Source organism: Myotis yumanensis, unplaced genomic scaffold (genome assembly GCF_028538775.1).
Source record: "Myotis yumanensis isolate MYYU_CA2020_CCGP unplaced genomic scaffold, mMyoYum1.0.hap1 SCAF_3, whole genome shotgun sequence".
In the NCBI taxonomy this organism is placed as follows: domain Eukaryota; kingdom Metazoa; phylum Chordata; class Mammalia; order Chiroptera; family Vespertilionidae; genus Myotis; species Myotis yumanensis.
Window position 1 is genome coordinate 116,877,933 of NW_027223754.1, and position 24,253 is coordinate 116,902,185.

Below are 24,253 nucleotides of genomic sequence, written 5' to 3' on the forward strand. Positions count from 1 at the left end.
CTTTTAGCTTTTGCCCTTTGAAGCAGAGATGGAAAAACAGGGGAATTGTGGGGAAAGCACTCTTCTTTATTTTTTCCCCTCCAACCTTGAAAAAGAGAACTCATGCATATAAATAAGAAAATTTTAAAAGCACAAAGAAAACCTTCAATGCACTGTACTAATAAATGCATGCTCTAAAAAAAATTCTGTAAAATAAAGCTGATCTGAACAAACCAGAAATATTACCCCCAAAATGGACAGAAGAGAATAATGAAAACATTACCTGTCTAAAAACTTATGCTCATGCAACACACACCACCTACAATATACCATCTGAGTCATATACTACAGAGTAAGCTGTAAGCAAGTAAAACTATTGTCATTGTAATTATTATATTTTATGGGGTTCTTAAATGTTATCGAAATAAGCATTTGTTTACCCAAATTTCTCTTTGCCATGTGTCCCAGTAATTGGGCCTGGGCCTGTCTCACAAGCGCCATGGGGTCAGGATGAAGAATATGATGTAATAACATGTTGCCCAGAATAATGGTGTCCTAGCCAGAACCCGTAGCTGAGTCCAGTCCAGCCTTGGGAGCTGGCCTTGAGGACTTACAGTGTTATTTAAATTGTTCTCCACTCTTTCTCTCAAATCATGTGTGACAGATTTGCATTGATCTGCAAATGGACATGTCACAAAGTCGCTCCTCATGCCTGCGGTGAAAGGGCTACCTCTGAGGTGGAGGTGGCTCTGCTGTGCAGAGCTGGGCCGGAGACGTCTGTTCCTCAGGAGCGGCCGGACGGGAACTGCAGGGATGCTCCTGACTGCCTGGCCAGACACAAACCCCAAGGTTCCACCTGTCCTTCTCTGTCATTTTTTAAAATCTTCACCAGAGGATATGTTTATTGATTTTTTTTCTAGAGAGAGGGAGAGAGAGAGAGAGATGTGAGAGAGAAACATCGATTGGATCGAACCCACAACCTAGGTATGTGTCCTGACCGGGAATCAGCCTATAACCTTTTGATGTACTGGACGATGCTCCAAATACTGGGCTGCCTGACAGCGCCTTCTCTGCCTTTGTGATAGTGCTTCTATGGGTGGCGGTGATGGTGCTGTGATGACAATGGCGACAAAAGGCACCTTTATTATTCTGTCAGCTATTCAGTCACATGGTGTTCATTGCCTCCTCGTGGGGTAGGCAGGTGGGGTGATTATGCCTATTCAGAGATAAAGTATCAAAGCTCAGTATTAAATGATTTTTTCCCGATCTCACAGTCGTACTGCTGAATGTGTTTGGCCTGCCAATGGCAGGCTTTTTAAAGCAAGGTCATATCTCCAGTATTCTGTTTAAACTTTTTTATTTGACAAGTTCAAGGTTTCCTGGAAACAACGACCAGAAGAAATGAAAAGCCAATAGCATATTTTTTTTCAAATCCAAAAATTTAATTGAATTTAGTACTCAGATATTAAATTCCCACTCAGATGGAAATTCTGATTTTAAAAGTCTATTTTCATATAGTCTTCAGAAAAGTAGCTTCCTTTCACTTTAATAACACTTACTTGAAATGATTTTGTAAATTTACAAGTGCCTTAGAGAGCTTATTAATGCCAATAATGCTTTCTATTCATCAGACAGTGCTGGGCACTGTGGGGAAAGGAATAGAAAATGTACTCCTTACCTTCACGGTGTTTATTATCTAGTTGGCACTGGTGCTATAATCACCGAGGAAAAGAGAGTGGATGAATGAAGTCCGGAAAGGAAGGGGCATGAGCAGGGGCACACTGATCAGCACCTGCAGGCTGGTAGGGAACTCACAAAGGGTGGGTGGTAGGTGGTGGGTGGTGGCCCAGGGACTTTGTAGGCAGGGAAATGCACAGGCACGCAGGCAAGGCGAGCCTGGGGCTGAGGGGATTGAAGACAGAGCTTTGGCCTGCAGGGTTCCTGGAGGAAAGTAGGACACACTTGGACAGTTGTGTTCAGAGGAATATGGCAGGTCAAACAAAGCAACTGGGATTTTGAGTTAGACACAAAGCAGAGCCTTGGAAGATTCTGGGCAGGAACATTAAGTGATCTAATGGCTTATATTGGAGTGACCTGGATGCAGAGGCTGCTGGGCCTGAAGTCAGAGACTGAGAGCCTGACTGGAGAAACAGCGGTGAGGCTAACAGGGGAAGGGGAGGTTGAAATAAGCTCCACGACTGTTGTTACTGAGTGTCACCGCTCCTGCAAAATCCTCGGCAGGGAGTCTCTGGGCTGAACCAGGTTTGGAGACATCAGAGAGAGTCGTCAGGCAGGGGAGGAGATGCGGAAGCAAACACCAACCAGGGCAGAAAGAAACCATGGGCCCTTTCCAGACATGGATTCTGCCATGTGTGACATTCCCCAGCCTTTTCCTGCCTTTCTATCTTGAACTTCAAGGCTACCTCCATCCATCTAGTCATCCTGTCAATGAATAAATACTTATTAGTGTCCAAAAATGAGCAGGAACCACCCCAGCCCAGCGATTTTCAACCTTTTTCATCCCATGGTGCACATAAACTAATTACTAAAGTTATGTGGCATGCCAAAAAATATACTTTTTCCTGATGTGACAAAAAAAATAGGTATAATTTTGATGCATTCACACTGGATGGCTATTGTTGTGTTGGCTGTTGTCATTTTTTTAAATTTGACAATCTAAGGGGAAAGAGGTCAGTGCCCCTGACTAAATAGTCAGGTATTGCATGTTTTAAAAATTCTCGCAGCACACCGGTTGGAAATCGCTGTCCTAGCCTGTTTGAGGCCACCTTCTGGATTTCTGTTTTCTCTGCAGCTCCTCTTCCTGCCCTGCCTTTCACTTTCACCAAGGCTGGCTCCCAAGGCTCATTCCCAGGACTGTCCAACCTTGCTTTGGCCCAGGCTTCCTTGGGGTGGTTGTTTGCATGCTTTTCATTGTGATTAATTTGAAGGGAACTTCTAGGGTTAGTTCTCAGAGCCACATTACCCAAGGATAAGCCAGCGCGGGGGCCTGTCCCACTTCTGTCCACCTGGTCCCCCTTCTCAAGCAGTGGTTCCTAGACGATCTTTGTAGATCACCAGAGAGTTCACAATTGCCCCTCACAATAATTTACAGTTTGTTGCTAACGGCTTGTTCAGCAATTTTCCCTCTCATGTATTCTTTTTCTGTACATGAATCCTTCCTGCTTTAATGGCCAGCCAACTGCCAGTCTCACTAATAGCTTCCATTTACAAGGACCCCAATACTGTCCTAGGCGTTTTACATTATTTCTAGATTTTGGTGCAGCTAAGGAAATGGCAGGGCAAGAACATTAATCCATCCTTCTTATCTCAGAGGCATCTGTTATACCAGTTTCCAGCCTAGAATACTCCTGCAAGTCTTGAAGTAAATTTTCGTGACACAGCTCAAATTTTATTTCTTCCCTGAAGACTTTCTATAAGCACCCAATGTCAGCTGCTGCATCAGAAAATAGCCTAGAATCAGAACCTTTTTTGAATTAGAAAGAATCATGAAGATCATCCCTTTCAACCCCCTCTTTTTACAGATGAAGAAACGGAAGCCTCTGAAATGTAGATGCTTTTCCCCCAAACCACCAGCTGTTGGTGACAGCAGTGGCACTAGCGCCCCCAAGCTGCCATTCAGCCCCCAGCACAGAGCAGTCACTCCAGGACACCAACAGCCGTGGGGGTCTGGGGCGGGCGCTATGAGGTCTCCTTAATTGCTTGGCATTATTTATGTCTGACTTCTAAATCGTGCTGGTTGGTTGTGATAATATATTCTAAATCAGATTTTCTGCCCAACTGCAATCTGGCTGACCTTTCTGCAATTTGCCTTTGCCAGGTCCAGGGAAAATGTCCGAAGGCAAATGAACGATTAAGTTGATTTTTTTTTTTTTTAAAAAAAGGTTATGACTTTGATTTTAGTTTCCAGATCACTACCATTTTAGCTCAGCTTTGGAATTTTTCCAGATTTTTCTTATTTATGAAGACACTACTTTCAAAACTACACAAGCAATCAGGAGGAGGGTGTTAGAATCAATCTGTACAGCAACTAATCAGAAGATTATGCTAGACTCACTACAAGATATCTGCAAAGATGAGAGTAGACTGTAGACTATGCCCTGAACAGTGATTTCCCCCCCATTTTCTCTGTAATTTAAGGTTGCATGGTTAAATAGTAAACAATTCGCAGCTGCAAAAAGGAAATTAAAGACAGAGTATAATTTCACACCCTAGAGGTCTGTAATTTGTGGTGACAGTATTGTTACTCTGACTCTTTCCTTATACATTGCCTTCCCTTTAACACAAATCTTTATAAAGGAGGCCATGTGTTGAAGTGTTAACACCTCCAGGGAAAGAACCAAGAACTTGAAGCTCCCCCGCAGGCCTGCAGGCCTCCGTTTCCGTGGAGGGTCTAAACTCAACAGAGAGCTGCTATCACCAGAAGCTTCAGGGACCGTCTTAAATTAAGCCAAAGGGAAAAGGAGATATCCTGGTGGTCTTTTGTTATCAATAAAACCAGTCATATTATTGCTCCTAGGTCCCGAGTACGCTTCAATGGCATATGCAGAGAGGGGCCTGGAATGGGTCGAGCGCAGAATACCTTGGCATTTACAAAACGCCCACATGAAGCAAGTTTCTGGCCTGGAGTGTCTAATAGAAAAGACAAAATTAACAAGATTTCAAAATGTTCCCCTTCTTTTTAAATTCCGGCTCCACTACTGGCCCGGGCTGACTTGGATGGAGCGGCCGGCAGTGGGCAGCTAATGACGGTAACACACTTGGGCAGCGCTGCACTGGCGCGAAGTTGCGGCCTTTCCGGGCAGCGCTGAGCGTTTGGATGGAGCCTGAGAGATGGAGAATGGCCCCCGCTGCTGGGTGGGCGTGGCCTAGGAAGAGGGCAGGTGTGCCCTCTGAGTCCACAGGAACAGAGCTCCCCGTCCTCCACTTGTGGTTAGTGACAGGTGGCAAAGGCAAGGCGGTGCATTTTCTCTTCCAAACTTCCTCGGGGTCCTGCTGTCTCTTGAAAGGGAGAAACCTGAAGGTGATGAGGAAATGGAGGTGGCGCTGGCAGAGAGCATCTTCCTGGGGTCCTGCTCCCAGCTCTAGCAGATCCCAGGAAGGGAGCCTGGGGCTGGCCTCGGAGCCCTGCGAGTGGCAAGTGAATGAGCCTGGGTCCTGAGGAAAGGAATGCCTGGGGAGGCACCTTTAACACCACAGACTGAGGGAGCTGCGTTTCAACAGGAGACACTTTCTTTGCTATCTATTTTTAAAATAATATCGAATCACCTCAAGACAGTCCAGAGCCAATTAAGCCGCTTCTTTTCATCATCAGAACTCAAGAGGAGAAAGATCTCAATATGTAACTACCTGTCATTTTTTTCTCTTTTTCCAAAGAGGAAAAAAACCCTGATTTAGCCAAATAATAAGGGATTCTCCAGACTGAGAGTAAGAGAGGGTCGGGGGAGAGGGTTGTCCAGTTCAATCTTTATATTTAAAAGGCCATTTAAACAAAAGCAAAGCAAAATTAAAACCTCCATAACTGGCCTTCAAACCAGGAACCAAGGTTTTTTTGTGTGTTTTTTTTTTTTGTAAGGGAATTTATCATGTAGGATTTTCACCTGTAGGGTTTGCTATTAGATTCCCCAGGTTGCCATAACAAAGTACCGCAGACCAGGTGGCTCAGAACAACAGAAGTTCTCACAGTCTGGACTCCGGAGGCTGGAAGTGAAATAAAAATGCCGGCAGGGCCTGCTCCTTCTGCAGCCTCGAGGGGAGCATCTGTCCGAGGCCTCCCTCCCAGCTCCCGGCGGCTCGGCCGCTCTTTGGCTTGTAGATGGCCGTCTTCTCCCTGTGTCTGCACCTTGTTTCCCTCTGTGTGTGTCTGTCCGAATGTCCCGCTTTCATAGGACAGCAGTCATGCCACATTATAACTTAATTACCTCTGTAAAGGCTCCATCTTCAAATAAGGTACTAAGGGTTAGGACTTCACCAGATATACTTTTTAAGGGAACACAATTCAACCCATAACAGGGTTTTTGGTGGGAACGTAGATGAGGAGTGTGACACCATCGCTTCACTGCTTGCACTGGACGCTGTGACTACAGGATTGGCCTGGGTGTTTGCAGAAGCGCTGCCAGGCAGCGCGGGACTGAGGGCTCCAGGGGACCCTGCGTCCGTCCACACCAAACCCTCTCTCACAGGTTTTGAACTCAATCTAAGGAAGTTTATCTTCTTCCTAGGGAATCCATCTTCAATTCTAAAAGAAAAATTAGTAGAAAATGGGGTTTATTATCTTCTGTTTAAATGTGGCATATTAATCAGCATTTTCTCCCAAGCCCTGTTAAGATGACAGCAAGGAAATAAAACACTATTTTAAAAATATTAATTATGACTTTTAACTATATGAAATTCTGGGGGGAAAAGCAAAACTATGGAGACAATAAAAGGATTGGGTGTCAGGGGTTGGGGAGAGGAAGAGATGAATAGGCAAGAACAGAGGATGTTTAGGGCAGTGAAAATACTCTGAATGATGGATATTTGTCCAAAACCATAGATTGAACAATACCAAGCATGAACCCTAATATAAACTATGGACTCTGGGTGCTGATGACATGTCAATGTAGGTTAATCGATTATAACAAGGTATCCCTCTGGTGGGATATCGATAAAGGAGGAGGCTGTGCATATGTGGGGGCAGGGGCACATGGAAAATTCCTGTACCTTCTGTTCATCTTGCTGTGAATTTAAAACTGCTCTAAAAATAATTTATCAATTTTAAAAATGTGAATTAACCCCAAAGACAAGGAGCACAAAAATGAGGGACATTGTAAACGCTGTGTTGAAGGCTCAGAGTACATGGAAGGGTAGCAAACATGGCAGATATAGGGAGAGGCACCTAAATGCTGGCGGGAATGGAGTGGGAGCAACCTGACAAAAAGTCTGCTTCCCTTGTCTAAAGCGGGCATGAGGAGGGTGTGCAGGCTGTGAGGAGGGAAGGAGTCAGCAGCTCTCCTGCAGGGCAGCTATTTTACATGAGCTGAGGTTGTCTGTCCATCTCTAGGTCTTCTCTCCTGGGCAGAAATCCTCTGATATACCCTGGGGGGGGGGGGGGGGGTAGGAGCCTGGCTTCCAGAGTCCTGAGAGCCCAGGTGGAGAAGGAGGCTGAGGAGAGGTCTCACCATTTAGTCGGATGACACCCACTTGCAATGTCACCTCACCCTACCTTAGGTGGGCACCTGGCCTCCCTGAGACCTCAGGCTCTCCAAAAGGTGAGGGAGGAGGGCAGCTAGGGCCTAAATCTCTTTATCCCACTTTCTCACCAAGCCCTGCTCCTAGCCCCAGTCCCAACCCACCTGCCTTCCAGGGACCTGGAGAGGATCCTCCAATCCCTGGCCCATAACAGGAAACCTCTTGCTCTGCCTCCTTCTGCCCCTCCTTCACCCCTCACCTCCCTCCTGTGCTTCTCTATTTTGTGAATGGATCACCATTGACATATATCACACTGTAAGAAGGTGTCTCCTTTGAGCAGTCTTGCTCCTGCTTCTGTGTCCTTCCACTCATCCCTTGTCACACTGCAGATATCAATTTTTATGTGTTGTTGTTTTTGTTTATTTGTTTTGTTTTGTTTTTGCTTTTTATTGGTCTGTCTTATTTCCCTCACTGCCTTCGCAGGGAGGGAGCCTTATAGTGAGGCTTCAGATTTGCCCACTCTGCAAAATTAGTTTCAACTTCTTTCCTCCTCCGAATATTTGCTGAAATAGCCTATCATATCCTCTCCCATTTTTTTTCCTCCTTGTAAGTTTATACTTCAAGAGATTCCAAAACAGTGGCAGAGTAAGCAGATGCTACACTGACACACTCCCAGGACCAAACTTGAATTACAACTAAAACACAGAAAAATCATTCTGAATAATCAACTGAAAACTAGCTGGAGAGAACCTTGATAACAAAGGATGGAAAGTGGAGACCTCATAGAGACTGGTAGGAAGGGTGGAGGTGTGAAGGGGCTGGCTGGGCTCCCACAGACAGCATCTAAAGTTTTGAATGCCAGGCTGGGCTCTCCAGCCCAGAGCACCAGGACTGAGAAAGGAGGCCACATAACATCTGGCTGTGAAAAGCAGCAGGGTTACTATCTGCCAGGAAGAGATGGCTGGAAATGCAGGCATACACTTAAAGGACCAACACACAAAATTTCATGTGCTTCCATCACCTTGGGCTCCAGCAGAGGGAGGGCTGAATGGACTGGAACTGTGTAAGCAGAAGCCAGGTTTGGGGGCTCTGGGTTTGGAGCTTGGAAAGCAGCCATCCTGGTTTCCTGAGTCATTCCCTCACGCTGTGGAGGACATCTTTTTCCCCAGGACTTTTGCTATCCAGGTAGTTTTTGCCTGGGGGTAAGGCAGTTGCCCCACCCTATTGGAAACCCCCTTGCCCCACTCTATGGAGTTTCCTAGGCCCATTAAGAGACAGGGAATAACAATCAGCCTACAGGCAGAAGCAATTGCCCCACTCTGTTGGAAAACTTCTCGCTCAACCCAGTGGCCAATAATCAAAGGCTAATCAAGGCTGAATACAATCAGACTGCAGACAGAGGTGGGTCTTTGGAGGCTTTGAGTCTTTGCTTGATCTAATTCAGGGCTCAGGGCTAAGAAAAGCATACTTTGATGCACATCTTGGTCCTTTCCAATGGTACCCAGCCCCAGCAGAGGGAGCCACAGCTATGGGTTGCTAATAGGTCCAAACAGGGTATGCAGGGCCAGTCAGAAACAGTGTCCTGCACTAGAGATTGAGAGGCATAGTGTATCTACCTAATACATAGTCACAAACCTAAACAGGTGGCCAAATGGAAAGACAAAAAACAAGCCCCAAATGAAAGAACAAGAGAATTCTCCAGAAGAATAACTAAATTAAATGGAGATAAGAAATTTATCAGACATAGAGTTCAGAATAATGATGGTAAAGATGCTCAACAGCATGAGAAAAGATATAATAACTATGAAGAATGACATAGCACTAAGAAAGAACACAGTGGAAGGAATACACAGCAGATTAGGGGAAGTCAAGGATTATATCAGTGCATTAGAAGACAGAGTAGAAAAAAATCACTCAATCAGAGAACCAAAAAGAAAAAAAAAATTAAAAACAGGAGGAAACCTTAAGGGAGCTGTGAGACAACATGAAACATAACAATATTTGCGCCGAAACTGGTTTGGCTCAGTGGATAGAGCATCGGCCTGCGGACTGAAAGGTCCCAGGTTCGATTCCGGTCAAGGGCATGTACCTGGGTTGCGGGCACATCCCCAGTGGGAGATGTGCAGGAGGCAGCTGATCGATGTTTCTCTCCCATCGATGTTTCTAACTATCTATCTCTCTCCCTTCCTCTCTGTAAAAAATCAATAAAATATATTTTTAAAAAAACACCAATATTTGCATCATAGGAGTACCAGAAGGGCAAGAAAGTGAGCAAGGGATAGAGAAGGTGTTTGAAGAAATAATGGCAGAAAAATTCCCTAACCTGTTGAGTGAAAAAGTCACACAAGTTTGAGAAGCACAGAGAGTCCCAAGCAAGAAGAACCCAAACAGACCCACACCCAGACACATCATAATTAAAATGCCAAAAATTAAAAGCAAAGAGAGAATCTTAAAGACAGAAAGAGAAAAGCAATTTGTTACCTACAAAGGAGCTCCCATAAGGCTGTCAGCTGATTTTTCTACAGAAATTCTACAGGCCAGAAGGTAATGGCATGAAATATTCAAGGTAATGAAAAGCAAGGATCTGAAACCAAGATTACTATATCCAGCAAGGCTATCATTCAAAATAGATGATTACATAAAGAGTGTCCCAGACCAAAAAAAAGACTAAAGGAGTTTATCACCCCCAAATTAGCACTGCAAGAAATGCTAAAAAATACTGTTGTAATGAGAAGAAGAAATAGAGAGAGAAACCTAGGCATACAGAATTAAAATGGCAATAAATAAATACCTATCAATAACAGCATTAAATATAAATGGATTAAATACTCCAATCATGGGAGGGTTGGGGGGCAGGAGGGAGCGGGGTAAGAGATCAACCGAAGGACTTGTATGCATGCATATGAGCATAACCAATGGACATAAGACACTGAGGGGTAAGGGAAGCCGGGGTATTGTCAAGGGCGGGGAAAAAAAAGGACACATATGTAATACCCTTTGTAATGCTTTAAGCAATAAAAAAAAAGAAAAGAAAAAAAATAAATACTCCAATCAAAGGATACAGGGTAGCTGAATGGATATGAAAACATGACTCAAATATATTCTGTCTACAAGAGATCCACCTCAGAACAAAAGACTCACACAGGATGAGAGTGAAGGAATGGAAAAAGTTTTCCATGCAAATGAAAACTAAAAAAAAAAGCTGGGGTGGCAATACTCATATCTGACAAAATAGACTTCAAAATGAAGGCTATCACAAGAGACAATAAAGGTCACTGTGTAATACTAAAAGGATTGATCCAACAAGAGGATTTAACCCTGGTATGCACCCAATATAAGTGCCCCTAAATATATAAAAAACATTTCCAGAGAACTTTAAGGGAGAGATTGACAGCAATACAATCATAGTAGGGGACTTTAACACCAACTAACTTTACTGGATACACCTTCCAGACAAAAAATTAATAAGGAAACAGTGACTCTAAAGGACACACTGGATCAGATGGATTTCATTGATATTTATAGAACATTTCACCCCAAAACTGCAGAATATACATTCTTCTCAAATGTGCATGGGTCATTCCCAAAGATAGATCACATGTTAGAACACAAAACAAGTCTCTATAAATTCAAGAAGATTAAAATCATATCAAAAATCTTCTCAGATCATAATGGAATAAAATTAGAAATCAACTACAGTAAAAACACCTCAAAACATTCAAACACATGGAGGCTAAATAGCATGTTATTAAACAGTGAATGGGTTACCAATGAGATCAAGAAAGAAATAAAAAACTTCCTGGAATCAAATGAAAATTAATGCAAAACCACCCAAAATCTCTGGGACACAGCAAAAGCAGTCCTGAGAGAGAAGTTCATAGCATTAAAGGCCTACCTCAAAAACAAAACAAAACAAAACAAAAACAAGAAAAATTAATAATAAACTATTTAACCTTATAACTTAAAGAATTAGAGAACAACAAAAAAATCCCAGAATAAGTAGAAGGGAGGAAATAATAAAGATAAGAGCAGAAATAAATGACATAGAGATTAAAAATAACAATACAGAGAAATCAATGAAACCAAGAGCTGGTTCTTTGAAAAGATAAATAAAATTGATGAATTGTTAGCTAGACTTCTCAAGAAACAGAAAGGACCCAAATAATTAAAATCAGAAATGAAAGCAGTGATGCAACAACTGACATCACAGAAATACAAAGGAGTGTAAGAAAATACTATGAACAACTGTTTGCCAACAAGCTGAACAATGTGGATGAAATGGAAAAATTCTTAGAAAAATACAATCTTCCAATATGGAATCAGGAAGAATCAGAATAGGCCAATAACAATTGAGGAAATTGAAGCAGTAATTAAAAAACTCTCAGCAAACAAAAGCCCTGGTGTGGGCGGCTTCACAGGGGCATTTTACCAAACATTCAAAGAACTAACACCTATACTCTTCAAATTATTCCATAAAACCCAAGAGGAAGGAATGCTTCCAAGCTCTTTTTATGAGGCTAGTATTATCCTAATCCCAAAACCAGATAAAGACACTACAAAGAAAGAGAATTAGAGGCCAATATCCTTGATGGACATACATGCTAAAACCCTCAACAAAATATTAGTATATCAGATCCAGCAATATATTAAAAAGATCATACACCATGACCAAGTGGAATTTATTCCAGAGATACAAGGCTGGAACAATATTCACAAATCAATGAATGTGATATATCACATAAACAAACTGAAAGACAAAAATTGCATGATCATATCAATAGATTCAAAAAAAGCATTTGACAAAATCCAACACCAATTTTTGATAAAAACTCTCAGCAAAGCAGGAATAGAGGGATCATACCTCAACATAATAAAAGTCATATATGACAAACCTATACCCAACATCATACTCAATGGACAAAAATTAAAACCATTTCCCCTAAAAACAAGAACAAGACAGGGATGTCTGCTTTCACCACTCTAATTCAACATAATACTGGAAGTCCTAGCCACAGCAATAAGACAAGAAGAAGAAATAAAAGGCATCCAAATTGGAAAGGAGGAAGTAAATCTCTCATTATTCCCAGATGACATAATATTGTACATAGAAAGCCCTAAAGACTCCACCAAAAAAAAATCCCTACTAGATTTAATGAAGGAATTCAGCAATGTAGCAGGATACAAAATTAACACCCAGAAATCGATGGCATTTTTATACACCAATAATGAGTTTTCAGAAAGAGAAAATAACAAACAATCCCATTTACCATAGCCACAAAAACATTAAGGTACCTAGGAATAAACTTAACCAAGGAGGTAAAAGATTTGTATTCAGAAAACTACAGGATGCTGAAAAAAGAGATAGAGGAAGATATAAACAAGTGGAAGAATATACTGTGTTCATGGATTGGTAGAATCAACATGATTAAAATGTCCATACTACCCAAGGCAATCTACAGATTCAATGCAATCCCTATTAAAATACCAACAGCATATTTCACAGATCTAGAACAAATACTCCAAAAATTTATATGGAACCAAAAAAGACCTCAAATAGCTGCAGCAATCTTGAGAAAGAAGAACAAAGTTGGAGGGTTCATAATACCAGATATCAAATTATACTACAAAGCCACTGTAATCAAAACAGCCTGGTACTGGCACAAGAACAGGCATATAGATCAATGGAACACAACAGAGAAATTAACACAAGCCATTATGCTCAATTAATATTTGACAAAGGAGGCAAGAGCAGTCAAGACAGTCTCTTCAATAAATGGTGTTGAGAAAATTGGACAGACACATGCAAAAAAATTGAAACTAGACCACCAACTTACACCATACACAAAAATAAAATCAAAATGGGTAAAAAACTTAAATGTAAGACATGAAACTATAAAAATCTTAGAAAAAAACCAAGGCAGCAAAATCTCAGACATCTCTTTGTAGCAATATGTTTGCAGATACATCTCCTAGGGCAAAGGAAACAAAGTAAAAAATAAATGGGACTACATCAAAATGAAAAGCTTCTGCACAGCAAAAGAAACCTTCAACAAAATGAAAAGGGAGCCCACTGTATGGGAGAACATATTTGGCAATTATACATCTGATAACGGGTTAATATCCAAAATATATAAGGAACTCACACAATTTAACAAAATGAAGACAAACAATCCAATTTAAAATTGGGCAAAGGACCTAAATAAACACTTTTCCAAAGAGGACATAGAGATGGCCAAGAGACATATGAAAACATGCTCAAAGTCATTGATCATCAGAGAGATGCAAATTAAAGTGACAATAAGGTATCACCTCACACCTGTCAGAATAGCTACCATCAACAAATCAACAAATGAGAAGTGCTGGTGAGGATGTGGAAAAAGGGAACCCTAATACACTGCTAGTGGGAATGCAGACTGCTATAGTCATTATGGAAAACAATATGGAGTTTCCTCAAAAAATTAAAATGAAACTGCCATTTGACCCAGTGGTCCCACTTCTAGGAATATATCCTGGAACCCTGAAACACCAATCAGAAAGAATGTATGCACCCTATATTCATACCAGAACAATTTACAATAGCTAAGATCTGGAAACAGCCCAAGTACCCATCAGTAGATGAGTGGATAAAAAAAGCTGTGGTACATTTACACCATGGAATACTATGCAGTTGTAAAAAAGAAGGATCTCTAACCCTTTAAGACAGCATGGAGGTACCTGGAGAGTATTATGCCAAGCAACATAAGCCAGTCAGAGAAAGACAAGTATCACATGGTCTCACTCATATGTGGAATCTAATGAACAAAATACATTGTTAAACAAAATAGATCCAGAGACACAGAAGCATGGTACAGACTGGAATCTCAGAGGGAAGGCGGAGTGGGTGGAAGAGATCAACCAAAGAACTTGTATGCATATATGCATAACCCATGCACAGAGACAATAGGGTGATAGAGGTGGGGTGGGGTTGGGGGGTGGGGGCAGGCTCTAACGGGTCAATGGGAGAAAAAAGGGAACATCTGTAATACTTTCAACAATAAGATTTTTTAAAATTTCCTTTACTGTCATTTTAGTGAAGGTACATGAGGGAATGGAGAAAAATTTACCAGGAAATTTCATTCTTGATCGCTCATGCTCTCTCTGTTAACCCTGTGGAAATTGTAAAGTATACCTTAGTGAAAAATGCACAAAGACTATGTGTACAGTTAACACTGAAAGTGTAAACACTCCGTGAACCGTCACCCAGGACCAAATATAGAACACATTGATCCACACAAGTCCCCACACATCCCTTACTGCCACATCTCCCTTCCCAAAAAGAGTGGACTTTAAGATATATAATTGTCACCATGCGGAAGCTAGAGAAAGGGTACATGGGACTCTGTCCTATTCTTGCAACTTCATGCTAGCTTATCATTATTTCAAAATAAGTGAAATATATAGCATGGCCCATGGCCACAGCCAATGGAGCAGTGAGGGCCTGGGGCAGGGGCAGGGGCGGGCTGGATAGGATCAATGGGGAAAAAAAGAGGACCTATATAATACTTTCAACAATAAAGAACTATTTTTAAAAAATTAGGCTCTAGCCGATTTGGCTTATCGGCCTTCGGACTGAAGGTCCCAGGTTCAATTCTGGTCAAGGGCACATGCCCAGTTGCAGGTTCAATCCCCAGTAGGGGGTTTGCAGGAAGCAGCCAATCAATGATTCTCTCCCATCATTGATGTTTCTGTCTCTCTCTCCCTCTCCCTTCCTCTCTGAAATCAATAAAAATAAGTGTACATATATATATGTATATATGTATATATATGTATATATGTGTGTATATATATATTTACATGTGCATCAAAATGTGAGTTTTTATGCCTTTCGTAAGAGTTAAAATAAATTCACACATGGTCACCTTTTGCTGTTTGTTTGAAAAATAGGTTCACTATACATTTATGAGAAAAATAAACAGAAGAGAATTTGAAAATGTTTTTAAAAACTGAATGATTAATAAAAATCCCTACGATGGAGATACTATTATTATCTCCCTTTTAATGGTGAGATGACAGAGGTGCCAGGTAACTTGCCCAAGACCACAGGGCATGTAAGGAGACGGCCTTGCGCCCAGCTGGGCCTGCACATTCATTGCATTATCCAGCGGTTCTCAACCTGTGGGTTGTGACCATCGGAAAACACATATAGCATATCAGATATTTACATTATGATTCCAAACAGTAGCAAAATTACAGTTATGAAGTAGCAAGGAAAATAATTTCATGGTTGGGGGTCACCACAACATGAGGAACTGTATTAAAGGGTCGCGGCGTTAGGAAGGTTGAGAACCACTGACACTCGTGTGCAGCATGTGTCCCTTCAGAGATGCCTTGCCTTGAGATCCATTCATGGCCACTTTCTCTCTCATGTTCTCTCCTCGTAGCCTCTCTTATTTTTTTCCCCATAGAGGTTATTATCAACTGGCATTATATTATACAGTTATTTGGATTCCATTTATTGGCCAGCTTCCCCCATCCCATGAGGGTTTTAACTGTCTTATTTACCTGATTCCCTGTGGTTACTCAACTTGGAGGTCATTCTTTTTTTAATTTCTTTTTTAATTGACTGTATTGGAGTGACATTGGTTAATAAAATCATATAGGTTTCAGGTGTACAATTCTATAATACATCATCTGTATATTGTATTGTGTGTTCATCACCCCAAGTCAAGTCTCCTTCCATTACTATTTATCCCCCCTTTATCTTCTCCTACCTCCCCCCTCCTCTTTTTCTTGGTAATCACTATACTATTGTCTGTGTCTGTGAGGGTTTTTTTGTGTTTTGGAGTTTTTTTTTTGCTTAATCCTTTCATCTTTTTCACCCAGCTCCCCAGCTCCCTTCCCCTCTGACAGCTGTCAGTCTGTTCTCTGTCTCAATAAGGAAGTCATTCTTTTCACACCCCAATCCTTCTCGCACCTGCCCCCTCGCTGCAACTGACTGAGAGAAGTAATTTCCAGAGAGCAGACAGCTGCAGCTGAGTCACAGAAGAACGCTCCTGCCACACAGAGGGAAATCCAGCCCCTGAGGAAGGTGAGCACCCTTGGTTCCGTCTCCTTGGAAGAGTTGCTTAACCTCTCTGTGTCCCCCTTTCCTCAGCTCTGAAATGGAGGTAACAAGTATTTATCCGATAGGGTTGGGATAAGTATTAAATAAGTTAATACACGCGAATACCCAGTGATTGTTAACTCTTCCTGTCTCACTAGAACTTAAGCTTGCTGAGGGCAAAGATGTTGCCTGTTCGGGGTACACCAGTGCCCCAGTGCCTCTCAGGGCTGTCACGTGGTGAGTGCCTATGAAAATACCTGTGGCATGAACGAGTGACACATGTTAGCATAGCATGTATCTGTGCAGCAGCAAAGTAGGAAGAGCAGTAACTGTATCTATAGAAATAATGATAGGAATTCATAGTTAATATCTGAATTTAGGCAACTACAATGGAGGAATTCTATCTGAAATTAGCAAACCAACCCTGATCTAGGGGGGAAAGGTCCATCACTGGAACTGGATATGAAACAGTGAGAACCACATGGAGAGTTCAGAGCCAGGACAACAAAGAAAGAAGAGTAACTTTTTCCTTGCCTTGGTCACTCCCCGATAAGGGTACCAACTTCCTGTCTCAGATATTAAGACAAAACAAGATTTCAGTTTCCCAACTATCTGAGGCCACCAGCAGGCCGTTGCTACATCTCTTTCCTCCCGATCCACGCGCCCATCTTGAGACTTCAGCTGCCCCATCAGCAGTTCTCAGTCTTCATTGCCCTGACCTCTCAACCCTAGAACTTTCTGGTTGTCCTAACACTCAGTTCTGGATGGGTAACTCTGCTGAGAACATTAGGAGTTCCAGAAACCACACTTTTATTATCACACCGAGCAAGCAGTAGCTGTCATGGCAACTAGTACACTCAGTGACTCAGGGTGACTCAGGCGGAGTCACTAAACTACCGGATCCTCTACACGCGGATTTCTTTCAGCTCAGGTAACTGCTTCCCCGGACCAGAAGGACTGAATGAATGTCTTAGTGGGTCAGTGGAATATCTTTACTTTGGAAAGTTATATTCACATTTTTCTATTATAAAAATATAATTATGAAACTAAAATTTTAAAAAATAACAAAAATAATTACCCTTCTGCAATCACTGAAAAATGATTAAAAGTTTTAGAAAATTGTATGGCAGGTTTTTTTCCATGTCTCTATAGAGGTGCACGAATAACATTTAATTTTAAAGGATGAATAATATTCCTTTCAAGGCATTTGCATTAACCTATCATTAACTATTTAAGGCGTTTAATTGTTCTTTTATGCTAATAACTGGTGTTATAATATGCATATTCTTGAATGTAGATTTTTCCAGAATTTGGGCTCATTTATTTTGGTAAATTCGCAGAGGCAAACTTACACAATGAAGTAAGGAAGAGATTGACCTTTTTACCAGGGACTAGCTAGCAGGCTGAGTTGTTTTGCAAGAAAATCAAGTTATCCATTTCCAGAAAGATCTAAAATAATTTTTATTAAAAAAATTTTTTTAAAGCAAATACTTTTTGGGAAGCTCATGATCAGGCAAAATTCAGCAAATTCAGAAGTCAGCTTGTTGGCTCCTTGTTGGAGCAGATTGCTGTTTCCACTCCTGCCTGACTAGTAAATGAATGAGGGGATGAACGGACCATTTTCTCTCTTATACAGGGCTACTCTGAAATCTATCATCTATGTTTCATGTTGAGTGCGGAGGAAATAGAAGTGATAGATCCTACTTAGACTCCCCCCCCCCCCCCCCCCACACACACATTTTAATGACTGTCAGTCTAATTGATAAAGGACAGGATTGCCAGGGACATTGGACACATGAAGTCCTGGGGATCCGACCGCCCTTCCCCTGCAGGCACATCCCTGCCAGCTCTGCCCTGAGGCCAAGGAGAGGAAGCACTAGGTGGAGAAGCTGGGCTGCAGGAAGAGTTCATCCCCCAATTGCAACATCAGATGGTTTATAATTTCTTGGGAGTTCCTTCGCTAACTGGCCGTGGAAAAAAACACAGAGATCAAGGCTGGGGATGAACTGTCATGCAGTTTGTTCCTCTGAGACTGGCAGCCTATTAGCTGTGTTTTTCCTGCCCAGTCTACTTTCAACTGGGGGTTTCTGACAACCCCCCAAAACCCTTTTAGGCTCCTTGACACTGTTCCCTTTTCAGGTATTTATTTTGGGAAGAGGAAATGGCTAAACTTCCTGGTCAGCATGGGTCTCACTGACTGAAAGAGGGAGGTTGGGGGTGGGGGTATGTGGCCTGGACAAGGGAACTTACAGGGACCAGAAGACTTCAGACTGCCTGGTGACTTACAGGCCCATCACAGGGTGGTTTGGGATATTGGAAACCTCCTGCCCTTTGCATTTCTGACTCTGATTTAGGAGAAAAGAAAGGCAGGCCCGGAGTAGGAAGGAGGCCGAGCCAGTGCAGGAAGATGCCTGGTTGTCTCCTGCGCAGCACCTGTGTGGACCTAGGTGCTTCCTGTACTTCTGGTGTCGACTGAATGCTGTGTCCTCGCAACACTCACACGCTGCATCCTAACTCCCAAGGTGATGGTTAAGAGGTGGAGCTCTCATGAAGGGAATCAATGCCCTTAAAAAAGAGGCCCCAGAGAGCTTCCTTGCTACTTCCATGGTGTGAGGTCACAGGGAGAAGGCGTCATGCATGAACCAGGAAAGGGGCCCTCACCCGAATATGTTGGGCCCTTGATCTTGGGCTTCCCAGCCTCCAGAATTGTGAGAAATAAATGTTTGTTGTTTAAGCCATTTAGTCTATGGCATTTTTGTTATAGCAGCCCAATCAGACCAAGGCACTTAAACCAGTGTGCAGGGCCATGTCCCCAGGGCAGTGCTGGGAGGTGGCGTGGTATGGAGGGTAACAGGTTAAAACAGGAAATGTAGCCCCCTTTCTGCTACTGACTGCCCTGGTGAGCTTGGGGCAATCACTCAGGCCCCCGGGGTGCTTCAGTGGCTAGTCCATGAAACACATTCTATAGAGTGGATCGTGTGGCCTCAAAGTGCTTTTGGATCTGGAACAGCCCGTGGTTCTGTGAAACCAGCTATTCATTGCGTGATGGGCTCAGTTGTAGAGATCAAGCACGGCCCAGCCGCTCAGGCCATTTTCCACGGAAAAAAAGCTAAACACTGCTACTGCTTCTTCCTGCTCCTGACAGCGAGACACGTTTAATCACCTTGTAGTAACAGAGCAGTCTTTGCGGACTGTCGTGTCCTCTTGTCAGGGGTGCTGAAGGACGGGTGTGATGTAGTTCCTCCTGGGGGTGGGGAGTCCTTCCCCAGGGAACACCTGCCAACAGGAAACATGGCTTCTTATTGGGCTGCTGTTTGCAGCCTGGGGCTGGTTTCTCCCGAGCACTCCAAGCGTTTGAGATTCTGGTTGCGTTCAGCAGACATTACATGAAATCCCCACAGAGAGAAAGCACAAGGCACCCGCTGCACGCGTCACAGCGAGTCCATGCTGGGGGAGCAGATGGCTTCTCTCATCTCCTGAGGACCTGTCGTCGGCCCAGGCGGGGGCCTGAGCTGGCTGGCACCTACCCCGCCTGCCTGCTGCGGTCAGGTCTAGAAATGGAATCTGCCTTCTAGTTGGAGAGAGCAAATGTGTTCTAGCATTTTCCCTTCTCACTTTAGGATACATTTTCTTTCTTTTATTTTGTTCTTATTGGCAGGGCATTTTTATTCTTTTTATAAGTTTATTTTTATTGTTGACATTATTACAGATGTCCCCTATTTCCCTACCCTCTCTCCCCCTCCACCCAGGCCACCCTCTCCGCGCCCCCCCCCCCCCCCCCCGCCTTCCCCACACTATTGTCTGTGTCTATGGGTTATGCATATATATATATATATCTACACTAATGAAAGAGAAACATGGTAATTAGCGTATGACCGCTACCCTTTTCATTGGCTAATCAGTGAGTATATGCAAATTAACTGTCAGCCAAGATGGCGGCTGGCAGCCATGCACTGAAGCCAGCAGGGAGGCTTGCTTGCTTCAGTGACTGCGGACTCCAACCTTCCCCGCCTCACTTGCCGGCCTCTCAGCTGCAACTCTAATCAACTATGTACTATGTTGCAAATAAGAAGCTAAACAAAACCCCAGAAACCGGCTTTCATTCAGCCGGGCTTTAGCAACATTGTATTGATCTTTTCAGTGGTGAGGCCTCAGAGCTAAAGCTGGCCCAGAATTAAAAAAAAAAAAAAAGAAAGAAAGAAAACAAGGAGCGGTTGGAAGCTTCAGTCACTCGCTTCTGGAAAACAGCCCTCAGCCCCTCACCCAGACTGGCCAGGCACCCTAGTGGGGACCCCCACCCTGATCCAGGACACCCTTCAGGGCAAACCAGCCGGCCCCCACCCATGCACCAGGCCTCTATTCTATACAGTAAAAGGGTAATATGCCTCCCAGCACCGGGATCAGCGTGACAGGGGGCAGTGCCCAAACCCCCTGATCGCCCTGCGGCTCTGTGTGTGACAGGGGGTGGGGCCACAACCTCCCTATCTGCCCTGCTCTGTGCCTGATAGGGGGGAGCTCCCCAATCCCCTGATTGCCCTGCGGCTCTGTGTTTGACAGGGTGCAGTGCACCAACCCCCTGATCGGCCCTGCTCTGTGTGTGACAGGGTACGGCGCCCCAACCCCCGCCCCCCCCCCCCCCAGCCCATGGGCCCTGCTCTGTGTGTGACAGGGTAGAGCCATAACCTCTCCATCGGCCCTGCTCCGAGTGTGACAGTGGTGGCACCCCAACCCCCTGATCGGCCCTGCTCTGTGGGTGATAGAGGGTGGCACCCCAACCCCCCTCCATGGGCCTTGCTCTGTGTGTGACAGGGTAAAGCCATAACCTCCCCATTGGCCCTGCCCTGAGTGTGACAGGGTGCAGTGCCCCCAACCCCCTGATCCGCCCTGCTCTGTGTGTGACAGGGGGCGGTGCCCCAACTCCCCTATCGGCCCTACTCTGTGAGTGACAGCGGGGAGCTCCTCAACCCCCTGATCGGCCCTGCTCTGTGCGTGACAGGGGGTGGCGCCGCAACCTCCCCATCGACCCTGCCTTGAGTGTGACAGGGGGCGGTGCCCCAACCCCCCAATCGGCCCTACCCTGAGCGTGACTGAGGGTGGCATAGCAACCTCCTGATCCGCCCTGCTCTGTGCATGACGGGGCGGCGCCCCAACTCCCCAATCGGCCCTGCTCTGAGCCTGACCAGGGGCTGCACTTAGGAATTGGGCCTGCCCTCTGCCACCCGGAAGCAGGCCTAAGCCAGCAGGTTGTTATCTCCCGAGGGGTCCCAGACTGCGAGAGGGCACAGGCCGGGCTGGGGGACCCCCCGCCCCCCGAGTGCACAAATTTTTGTGCATCGGGCCTCTAATATATATACATAAGTTCTTCAGTTAATCTCTTCCCACCCCCCCCCAACCCCCTCCCCTCTGAAATCTATTCCATGTTTCCATTCTTCTGGTTCTATTTTATTCATCGGTTTATTTTATTGATTAGATTCCACATATGAGTGAGATCATGTGATACTTATTTTTCTCTGACTGGCTTATTTCACTTAGCCTAATGGTCTCCAGGTCCATCCATGCTGTTGCAAAGGGTAAGAGATCCTTTTTTTTTTTTTATAGCTGCATAGTCTATCATGTAAATGTCCCACAGCTTTTTTTATCCACTCTTCTACTGATGGGCACTTGGGCTGTTTTCAGATCTTAGCTATTGTAAATAACTCTGCTATAAACATAGGGCTGCATATACGCTTTCTGATTGGTGTTTTGAGATTCTTAGGATATATTCCCAGAAGTGAGGTTGCTGGGTCAAATGGCAGTTCCATTTTTAATTTTTTGAGGATACTTCACATTGTTTTCCATAGCGGCTGCACCAGTCTGCATTCCCACCAGTAGTGTACTAGGGTTCCCTTTTCTCCACGTCCTCACTAGAATCAAGGTGCACTTTCAAGTCTTTCAGAAAAATAATATTCCATGTGAATACAGGGTGAATGAACATATGCAATTTTGATTCCAAGAGTGGCTTCTTTAGGGCTGTCATTCCTCACTCAGTTCTTGCTACCAGAAAAGAAAGACTTAGACTTCAAAGGTCAGTGAATTCGCTGCCTGTTAGGTTATCACAAATTACTGGGCTATGAAGGGAGGGTTGGGGTTTAAAGCATCTCTGATTGGCTTCCAGCCACAGTTTCACATACTATTGGAATTCAATATTAGCAATGACTTCGTGGAGACAGGAAGTGTCGGAAACTGCCCTGTCTAGAAAAATGAGGGGGGATTTCTTAATATGTAGAGTAAGGACTTCTGTGCATCCATGCTGACGGACGCTGAATAGTAATTACATTGAACATGTTCTTGTTTTTCCAAGGCCAAGTCAGAACAACCGATAAACCAAACGTGTTCTCGGGAGAGGTGGGGGTGCTGGGGCTGCCAGTCAGCTCTTGCTGGGAAGCGAGCTAGTGAAGCTTTCAAGCTCATTTGCTTTCTCCCAGGAGCTGCTTGAGTCACATTGGTTATCTTGGAGACAAAACTCCAGGACTTGACTTTGATTTTTTTTTAAACTATTAGAGATTAAGGGGTGGCCACGTGTTCATCCAGTAGTACTGAGTGGCTCTCATGAGCAGGTACTGCAAACACATTAGGCAAGACAGTACCAGTCCCTGCCCTTCTTTATTTAGTCCAGAGATGATGATGGAGTATGGTCATGACTAGCCTGGGGATGCCATGGGAGCCCCTGGAGACAAAGCTCCCCGAAGCAAGGGAAGCGATATCTAAGGTGATACCTGATAGGTGTAAGGTAGACTGTCCCTCAGCAGATGAAGGAGCTATGTTATGCTCCAGGAATAGCATGTGCAAAGGCCCAAACACAGGAGAGAGCATCAAAGGGGCGGGCAACAGAGAGTGGGGCTGGATGGCGGGGAGGGAGGAGATGGCTGATGCAAGGAGAGGGCGTTGGAGATCCTGAAATGGGGATGGAAGAATCTGGGCTTTATTCTAGAGCAGTTTTCTCAACTGCCACTACTGACCCTTGGGGCTGGAGAATTCTGTCATGGGCAGGGCAGGAGGCTATCCTGCACATTGTGGCATGTTCAGCAGTATCTCCTGCTCATACCCACAGTAGCCAGTAGCATCTCCCCAGTAAACACAATTAAAAAAAATGTCTCCAGACATTGCCAAATGCTGTCTGGAAAGCAAACGGTCCCCTTGCTGGCAACCCTTGTTCCATGGGCAATGGGGAGGCATGGAAGGATTTTGAGCAGCACCAAGGCCCTGATAGCAGGAAAGTCTGCAGTCCGAGCTGCTACAGCCGTTTCCGCTGCCATTGCTCCAGTCTTCCTCCCCTCGTTGGGCTGAGCTTCTTCGCACATAAAAAATTGTAGGAGAAAAAGAGTTAATGTGTCTTTCCATGGGTTTCTTCTCACAATTAGAACTAGAAAAAAAAGTTCTCTTTAGATGAATTGGTATAGTTACGTTTACAATACTAAGAGCCCCGTACAGTTTCCCTTGTGTTGCATCAGCCTTTCTTAGTTGGTATACCAGTAAGTCAGAGTTGCTCGCTAGGACTGCCCAGTTAGTTGACGTCAGCAAGTGGGGAGGTTGGGGACCTCCAGAAACTGGAGGCTGCACATCTCCATCTTTCCTCCAGGGGGCAGCAGCCCTTCAGCTCCAGCTGTGGGGCCATCATGTAGGATCTTTGTGTTGTTCAAGAAAAACAGGAAATTCAGATGTCTGTGTCAAATCTTCAAATATTTAAATAATGGCAATAAATTCGGATGTTGTAAAAACATGTACCAGGCAACATAAGAGTCTCGAGGCTATTTTTTAGTCAAAGGCCTCTTTGTGACTTCTCAAAGGGTATTTTTTGTTTTCATTTTTTTTAAAGCACCACTTTATTTTATTAGTTGACTTTTTCCTTTTTATTCTTGCTTTATGGTTTTAATTTGAACTGGGGGAGGTGTATCCTATTAACCCCACCCAAATCTCCTTTCCAACTTTCTCCACATTGTTCTGCGTCCTAAGACACAGGATAGC